General features: G+C 37.7%; 1 long non-coding RNA gene across 1 annotated transcript in view; it reads left to right on the top strand.

Annotated features, from left to right (window-relative positions):
- Window positions 1–572: 572 nt before the first annotated feature.
- Window positions 573–9,379, top strand: part of LOC105737650 — a 182,170-nt gene continuing 173,363 nt past the window's right edge. The window contains exon 1 of the long non-coding RNA XR_001113337.2: window positions 573–936. This is a non-coding gene — a long non-coding RNA (uncharacterized LOC105737650). The remainder of the gene's footprint in view (window positions 937–9,379) is intronic.

The following is a 9,379-nucleotide window of genomic DNA, read 5'->3' as shown; positions in this document are numbered from 1 at the left end:
TTTGCTGCTCACAAAATGGGGTTTTCAAACTAGGGGTATTCACATTTTCCAGAAGCCTGTTAGAACTTCAGAATCTCAGATCCCATTCAGGACATACCAAATCAGGATCTCTATTTTAATAAGATCTCTGGTCATTTGTATGACATTAAATTTTAAGAAGGTTTGCTTTAAAGTATGGTGAAGAATTCCCAAGTAGGTTTGAAGGAAAGGAAAAATATTCCCCAGAAGTGGGAAGGATACTTGTAAAGGGACTATCTTGGACAAGGTTCTCGCGGTGGCTCACGCTTGTAATCCCAGCACTTTGGGGGGCCAAGGTGGGCGGATCACGAGGTCAGGAGATCGAGACCACGGTGAAACCCCATCTCTACTAAAAATACAAAAAAATTAGCCGGCCATGGTGGCGGGCGCCTGTAGTCCCAGCTACTCGGAAAGGCTGAGGCAGGAGAATGGCGTGAACCTGGGAGGCAGAGCTTGCAGTGAGCCGAGATTGCGCCACTGCACTCCAGCCTGGGCGACAGAGCGAGACTCCGTCTCAAAAAAAAAAAAAAAAAAAAAAAAAGATTCTCCTCAGAAGCACACTCTGAGGCAAAGAGTTGAGTACAGCAGTTTATTTGGGAGGAAACACTAGTAGGGGAGTGGGAAGTGAGATAAGGAAGGAAAGAATGACTGTAAAGAGTGTCTTTTCTGGCAGATTACTTCTGTGAGCAACTGGGTCTCTCAGTTCTTTGGGAGCACCCTGGGAAACAGTGTGGCTATAACTTGGAGTTGCTCACCAGTTCCAGTCATTCTGTGGTTGACAGCTGCTCCCTATGGATGTTAATTCTTCTCCATTTTAGATTTCCCACAGGTGTGGGCCCCATTAGCTCTGGCCACCTGAGAAAGCCCTCAGGCAAAGAGTCGCAGGTGAAAGCCAGCAGTTAGAGGTTCACAGAAATGGTGAGTGCTGAAAGGATATGGGTGGGTATCAATGATGGCTGCTATAGAGATCAAGGCAAGAAACGGGACTACAAGGTATGCTCAAGGAATTGCTGGTTGTCTAGCATTCTGGGAGTGTAAGGAATGAGTGTGGAGGTATCAGGATCTAAAGCTGTCTAGATACGTAACAGCCAAATCATGAAGGGCCATGTGAGGAAGACATGCTAAGGAAGTTGTAACTTATTTTGCGGGCCATTAAATATTTAAAAAATAGAGTGTCATAGTAGAAATTTCGTCTTTGGAAAGATTATTTTGCAGTCTAGAGGGTGGGATTTCAGTGAGACTGAAGACAGAGAGGCCAGTTAAGAACGCTATAATCTTGGATACAGCTTTTGTAGTTAGGGTATCACAATTAGCTGACTGGATTAATTAATATCTCTATTAAGCTTCTGCTATGTTTATAGCATTTTGCAGATAGCTATGTGAGGTATATCAGGTATTCTTTTCTTTAATTAATGAAAATAATCTGTTTAAACTAAAGTCTATTCAATATATTAGTGCTATTGCTGTAAGTTAGTAAGTGTTGGTGTGTTTAAATTTTACATGATGTTTAAATTTTACATGATGTGTATATTTCACAGGTCTTGAGTACTCTAGCTGATACCTAGTATCAGTCTCTAAAAAACGACCAATAGTATTTTTCTTTTTCCTGAGAGCACAGGATGAAATTTAAGCTAATAATTTTCTTTTATACCAAAAAGTTTCCTTTATACAAATTTTTTAATACCAAAAATTCCCATTCATTGGGAACTATATGTAGGTACCCAGTGAATGAATATATTAATTATTCACCTTGCTCATGGACACTAGTCACATTTTATTTGTGACCATTGCCACATCTCACAGAATAGGAATTTCTTGGTTATTGCTATATTCACTCATATCAAAGTGTTGCCTTCCATTTCTCTTAGCAAGATAGGCAGAAAACTTTTTACTAAGCCAGAGAAATAATGGCTCATGTACTAATCCTTGTGAAATTAAACAAAAAAATCTGTGAAATTAAAAAAAATATTATGAAATTAAAAAAACAGGAAACAAATTCCTGCCATGTCACTTACTATCCCTAATCTTAATTTCAGTGTTGTATAGATGTGTGCATCTAAAATGTCATGTTTTTCAGACTTTGTTTCAATCCTTGAACTCTATGGAAAAGCTTCATTATATGTTCTTCATTACTGATCTCGTTATAAAAATTTGATATTGCTTAAAATAACCATTTGCTTTATTAAGCTAAGCTTTGTTTACTTATGTATCTGTTGAGATTAACCTCCCGTCACCATACTTATACATGTACCCTTTGATTATTCTCAGTATTGATATCTTGGTCTTCCAAGAGCTGTAAGTTTTCAATTCACAAAAGGAAGGAGGTTCTAGGATTCAACTAATGTGATGACTAGATTTGTATATGGTATTAAAGTATTAAAGGAGAGAATTTCTTCGCCTGTAGCTTATCATTTATTTGAATGCAGAGAAAATTTACTGGGGAGATTCAAAATGATAAATTTGTCTATATGGAATTCAATAAGCAAGATGCTGAAATAGACTCTAAATCTTCCATCATCACTAAAGCTGTTAGATAAGAAATTTTTCTCCTCTTGTCTCCTTTGGCTTGATCTAAGTTAAGTACTAATGAATCATGACCCAGTCTGTGTTCATTTGTCCTCACATTTTACTTGCTGTGGCAAGGATTCAAAAGCGATTGATTAATGTCAAATAGGTTTTGCTCTCTATTGGAAATCTTGCCACAGTAACACATGCTTTTTTTGTTTTAAATTCATATAAGGCAACTTTCTCTATGGTGGGTACCATAGAAGACTAGAAGTTTCTATTATAATGCAGTCATCATTTTGAAAAATGAAGGTGGCTGGCTGCAGTGGCTCACGCCTGTAATCCCAGCACTTTGGGAGGCCAAGGCAGGTGGATCACCTGAGGTCAGGAGTTCGAGATCAGCCTGGCCAACATGGTGAAACCCCGTCTCTCCTAAAAATACAAAATTAGCCGGGTGTGGTGGCGAGTGCCTGTAATCCCAGCTACTCAGGAGGCTGAGGCAGGAGAATCACTTGCACCCAGGAGGCGGAGGTTGCAGTGAGTCGAGATCATGCCACTGCACTCTAGCCTGGACAACAGAACAAGACTCTGTCTCAAAAAAAAAAAAAAGTGTGAAGCTATCTGAAGATTGACTCAACTGACCTGATGCCATGAGGAAGTCCACTAGAGGATTTAAGCAATAGGCCAAATTTTCAATCAAATCTTAAAATAATTAAGTGACCTTAAAATGCTTGGCTAAATTTCTGAGTGATTGCTTGTGTATTCTCATCAAATGAGGTAGTTAAGAGACCTGAGGAAGAGAATAGTTTTGGATCTGAGTTTCTATCTGTTAAGTAAAAATAGATTTGTTGTATAATCTGAGTAAGCTGTTTACCATCTCAAGAGTCTCCATTAAGAAAAAAAATGTAAGATAGTAGACAACAATGTTCTCTTTATGAGGATTACACGGTGTAAAGTGACTGTCATGTTTCAAAGCTTCATAAATTGGGGAAATAAATAACTGTGGATAGTTTTGCCTTTTTGTAAACAGATACTGATAAAAAGACCTAGAATAAAGGCTCTCTCTTTTAATACTTTCTGAATTTCTTGTAACTTTCCACTGCCTTTCACTCAAACTCCCCATCACTCCAGTTAATGCAGCATTTATGCTGGGGGCTTTATGGGCTGCCATTACTGCTATGCATGCTTTTCCATTTAACTTTAAAGTTCCATTGTTCTAGGGCATTAGGATTGTTATCAGATTTCTTAAGGTCAAGGTCAGTGAGTCAAATATACTGGAGCATAAAACATTTTTTTTCATCCTTTTAAAAGTCTCACATTTATTTTGAAAAAAACCAGGAAACCCAGCCATCTTTACCTCTCCTTAATGTTGATCCAATCTAAGCTTTAAATTTTTTACTTTTTGCAGCATGATTTGTAACATAGATGGCTAGCCTTAAATTTGGCAAAAAAAAAAAAAAAAAGTGTTTCTTTTTTGCTTTTGCTGAAGCGAGCCCTTCTGGACATCTGTAGGTCAGCTCTTGTTGGTGAACTGATGACAGTGGAGGCACCTGCACTTTGGAAATAAACATTATATCAAAAGAAGTCAAGCAGCAAAGGTTAAACCAGAACATGGACCCTGTTGCTCACATGAGCCCCAGGCAGGCATTCTATAGAATCTGGGAAGCTAGTCCCTAGGGAGAGGGAGAACTTTGTGTTCTCGCTCAATCACTCTCCACTGCTGCTCAGGTCAATGCAGACATTCCCTAGTGAAAGTCAGCTCTACCTAGGCAAAGCGAGATAGGAGAACATTTTAGGGTGAAACTAGAAAATGATACATGAAGATAATTGCAAAAAATAAAGTGATTTTAAAATTTTCTTTGGGGAATGGTCATCTGCATGGGGATATCTAGAACTGTGGCAGCCATCTGGAGACCTTGAAGGAAGTCAGTCTAAAAGCAGACAGTTTGCTGTGTCTTAATTCTCATTATTGGCAAAATGGAAAGAAGAAAAGCATCTGTGTTCTCATTACTTCCACTGATTTACTGAATTAACCAACATAACAAGAAAGGAGAGAGTTTCAGGAATTTTTGTATGTTAAAAAAGTGATTTTTAGATGTTAGCAACCATAAACTAAAGATGGTCCTTTGAGTTAGAGATAAAATAGAGCTTTTTGGTGACCTCCTTTGTAGTTGAATAACCACTACCTACACAGGATCTTCACTGAGGCAATTGGTTTTAAATATCACTTTTGAAGCCAACATTTCTCCTGTTAATTTACAATGTTTAGAAAGAGTGGTAGGTAATTAAAAGGCTATAACAGGGAATGTGCTCACAGAATAAATATGAAACACCTTTGATACTGTGGTGCTAAAGGATAGATGAGAAAGTCTTCAGTCAGCTTCAGGTTTTCTCCCATTCGAATCATGAGGTTAGCATTTAATTAGTAAAGGGGTGGGACAATGTAACAGACTAGGTATCTAAAGACTCATTCTTTCCTTCACTTAGGAGAATTACTACCAGCCAATTATCCCTTTACAAAATGCTATTTATCTCATCTTTGTGTATACATCTTAGAAATAAGGGAGGATGCTATGATTCATGTCTGTGATTTTGGTCTCCTGGTTTTAAAATTGCCTGTAAGTGTAGATGCTGTTATGATGTCACACTCACAAGAAACCTGAGTTTACCATCAAGACCCATTGTGAAAGCTTGACATTGTTATTCCAGCATTATCCAAAGTTATTATTTTTGTGAGGCAGGATGAAGCTGAATTGAACTAAAGAACTAGACATACTGTGCAAAACCTGATGACTTTTTCTTGAAAGCTGACCCAGACTGCTACAAGCTCTTTAACTTTTGTAATTTAAAAATAATTTGAATGAAAAAATATTAGGAGCACTTGTTTCCGGCTATTTTGAACAAAGTCATTTCTTTTTGGAACATTAATGGCTCCAAGGTAGAAGGAGAAAAATGAGGGACTTGCTTATGAGCTTATGGAAGAAACATTACGTTTTCAAAATGAGAACCCAAGGTAATTACTTCACTTGAGGAAAAAAGGGAGTATGGCACTTTGGCACATTCCACAAACCAATTAAATATTAGCAAAACAAGTAGCCTTAGAAATGACATTTCTTTATGTGGAATATATAAGCTCAGATTTTAGAGATAAATCTTATCTCAACACTTCTGTCTCTGCCTCCCTACTTCACTCCTATTGGTTTCTCACCTATAAACAAGAAAATATTCTTCAGAGTATTAGCTTGGCGTTAGCATAGGTCACGGAAAATCCAGTGAGCCCAGTAATAGAGTGTGATACTGTGTGTGCTGCTACTTCCTGGAAGTGCAGAGCTGCTACCTGGGGAAACAGACCCAGATGCATGGGCTGACCTTGGGTGGGTTGTATAGTCATGCTTTCTTGGTTTCCTCAGCTGCAAAGGGGTAATGGTGATGCCATCTACCTTGCTGGTGTTCCACAAATATTACTGAAATGGTAGTTGGTTAACACTTTGAATGAATGTGCTATTTTAAAACTGCCCTTATTGCCGTCTCTTCAGGGCATAGAAATCTTCTACAGCCAGGAGCTAGTCTACCCATACACCATGTCCATGAAGCTTGGAAAGGAGAAGAATGTGAATCTTAGACGAGGGCATGAGTTCAATTATTTAGATCATGATAAGGCAATGCACTTATTTGTGAGTGGAGAAAGACCATTTTGCATCTGGCAGTGGCCACCCCCAAATAAAAATAAGTAAAATTAAGTTATATTTCCATCATACTCACATTAAAAATTAAAAAACTGTCCAGAAAAGGGCAAACATGCATATATACTGAGGGGAATTGATAATTATTTATTCTCAACATGTACTAATCATTACACTGGAAGAATGCCTAAGTTATTTTCATATGGTCTGCTTATAGCAAACTCACTCTCATAGCTATCAGATACTCAAGGATTTTCATTAAAAACCGGTACTCAAATCAATAGTCTTCCAGTTTTTAATGGGAATAGGAGAAAAGGTTAGACAAGGCTATTTCAGCTTTGGCTGCTGTCTAAGACGCTGATGTGCTGTTACCTAGCAGTAGGCATTGGGGCCACAGAAAGCCTATGTCTCAATTCTGTGACCAATCTGCCTGAAGTTCTGCAACAGTGAAAATAGTAACTTTCTTAGAATCCCATGGCTCACAACACTTCTGCTTATAGAAATAAAATATGTCTTTTGAAGAATGTGCACTAAAACTGGAAAAATAAGTGAAGACATTTTAAAGTGCATTTAGATGACAAGAAATGATCAGTGATAGTCACAAAATCTAACCCCTATGTGCCATTAATTAGTGCACTTTCAGCTTTGAATGCTGTTGGTTGTCCACAATCCAGGCATCTTAAACCTGTAAAAGAAAAGGACGGATTTTAGGGCCACCTCACTATGGTGGTTGTAAATAGAGTAATAACCTAAGTTCTGTCATTATTAAGTCTCAAAGACAGTGACGCCTAATCATATAATTATTTGTCTGTTTATAGATTCTCAATGAACAGTATGTCTTAGTTTATTGCTGTACTTGTTTGGATGTTAATTAACTGTCAGAGCAATTAAATAACAATTCTTATCATTTGAGATGCTTAAGGAGAGTCTGCTGGGTCAGTTTAAGATTTAAATGTAGTCCAAATTGCCCGAGATAACATTTTTTTCCCTTTCCCTTTAGAAGCATTTTTATATGCATTGTTCCTTAGAATCCTCCACAGACAGCATACTCTCCAGTTTTGGAAATTCTGTTTGGAACTCAAAAATGCTCCCTTTAAGGAAAGTCTTATAATGATTTTTTTTTTTATAACCACGCCAGAGATAAAGAAGCAGTGGGTTCAGCAATTTATATCACACCCTTTGCACACATCTTTCCTACCTTAGCTTGCATGTACATATGAAAATTATGTGAGTCAAGAAACTGAGAAAAATGTGCACATCTTCTACTGAATTCCCCAAATGGGCAACTCAGGCCATTATTGGCTCTTCAGTTACCTAGCAAATATGCTTTCTGCTAGAAAGAGTGGAAAGGCAGAAGCTCCTGAAATTGCTCAGCTATCTGGGTAAACTCAAGAGTCATGGGACTGCAAATTTCAATCTGGATTCTCCAAAATCTCTTTGTGAGTATTGAGGTCGCTCGCTGGCTTAGAAAACTGTCAGTGCTCACAAGAAACTCTTAACAACTATTAACGGATGACTCAGTTTGCCTCTGTATGTTCTCCCAATAGCAGAATTGTTGGCTGGCACCTGCTCAGCTTTTTAAGCAATCCCAGAAAATGGATGTTAAAACCTGGTGATTCAGCAGCATGTGGAAATGTTACTGCTGTGCTAGAAGGATTTGTTTCTACAGGCAAAGAGCTTTTATGTATTTGCCTGGGTTATTTAATAAATTTTGGCTTATAGAGGCCATTTATTTATGCTTTTCTGTCTATAGCTGGACCACACTACTCTGTTATATAAACACTGAACCAATCCTGCATGCTACTATATTTTTGAGTTTTTTACATCAAACTCTTCATACCACACCAAAAGACTGTTTTGAGGACTGGCCTTCACAAAAGTTGAGCTTTAACTGTATATTTAAAGAAACAACTGTCCCCTTTCCACTGTTTTTTCAGAAGTCTGAATCAGCCCCCGCCCCCAGGGTAAAATTACACTTAGCACCACCTCGTGCAGCTGGCAGGACAGCTCATCCAATTTACTCCACAGAGATAATCCTGCATTTGAATAACTGAGGTAAACATAGTTTATTGCTACCATAAGGTACTGTCATTGCAACTGTAGGCAGTCATTAAGTCAATGATAATTTATGGTTCTATCACCACAAAAAGGTGTATCAAACTTTTTGAACTCTGCAATCAAAAAGAACTAAAAATGCCCATAAATCTGAATGTTATCATCCTAAAATCTTTGAGGATTGAGCTGATGTCATCTTCTTTCCCAGTTATACTGCACCACATAATTATTATGTTAAAAAGAGAAAAGAAAATGTATTACAAGCCTTGTAGACATAATTTGATGTGAGAAAACCTTAAAATACATGAGTTTCATAAAGTGGAGTCCATCAACCCATGATATAGTCCGTCAGCATCTATAGGCCATGGGTCCTGTAGATGTAACTGTCCTAATGAAACAAGCCCATTTAAAGCATATATATTCTGTGCTAGGTTCTGCAGACAGCAAATTCTATAAAAAATTGATACTTGGTTTTATAAAGAGAAAGTCCTAAGCTGGGAGTCAAGAAGAATGTTCTCTTTCACACATTCGAAATAGCCATTCCACCTCTTGGACCTGGCCCTGAGCTGTGGACAGTATTATCACCGATGTGTATTTTAGCTCTAAGACTCTTGGAAAAAAATCTTGTAGATATTCTAAAGCCATACATTGTAGAAGAGAATGTTTAACATTAAAATACAAAAGTAGTTTTTAGAGCAAGACAAATAAATGTATTAAACTAATCTCATGTTATTTGTGCCCACACTGAGATAACAGACAGTTCTACAGTCATTTTAAATTGCAGATGTTTTCAGTTCAGGAATTAGGCTTATCTTCGGAAAATAGTAATCAAAACCCCAAATGTTATTTAATAGGTAAACTCCTTTTGACAGGTTGGGTTTACTTTGGTCTGGAAAATTCCAGTAGAAAAGTGGTGGGATGAAGTTAATTTCTTATTTGTTTTTCCTGTCTCATGGCTCCCTCTTGCTAACTAGTTTCTAAACACTTTGGCGTGGAGAAGTAGCAGGGAGAAGAGAGGAAGAAATAAATGGGTAGGGTCTACGTCTTACTGGATCAAAATAACATGGCTTCTTGACCTCTGGGGCTGGCAGAAGTTTATCGCTGGCCTTGTGAAAAAT

Source organism: Nomascus leucogenys, chromosome 16 (assembly GCF_006542625.1).
Source record: "Nomascus leucogenys isolate Asia chromosome 16, Asia_NLE_v1, whole genome shotgun sequence".
Classification (NCBI taxonomy): domain Eukaryota; kingdom Metazoa; phylum Chordata; class Mammalia; order Primates; family Hylobatidae; genus Nomascus; species Nomascus leucogenys.
Note: the sequence above shows the minus strand (reverse complement) of the source record. Positions and strands in the feature narration are given on the sequence as shown.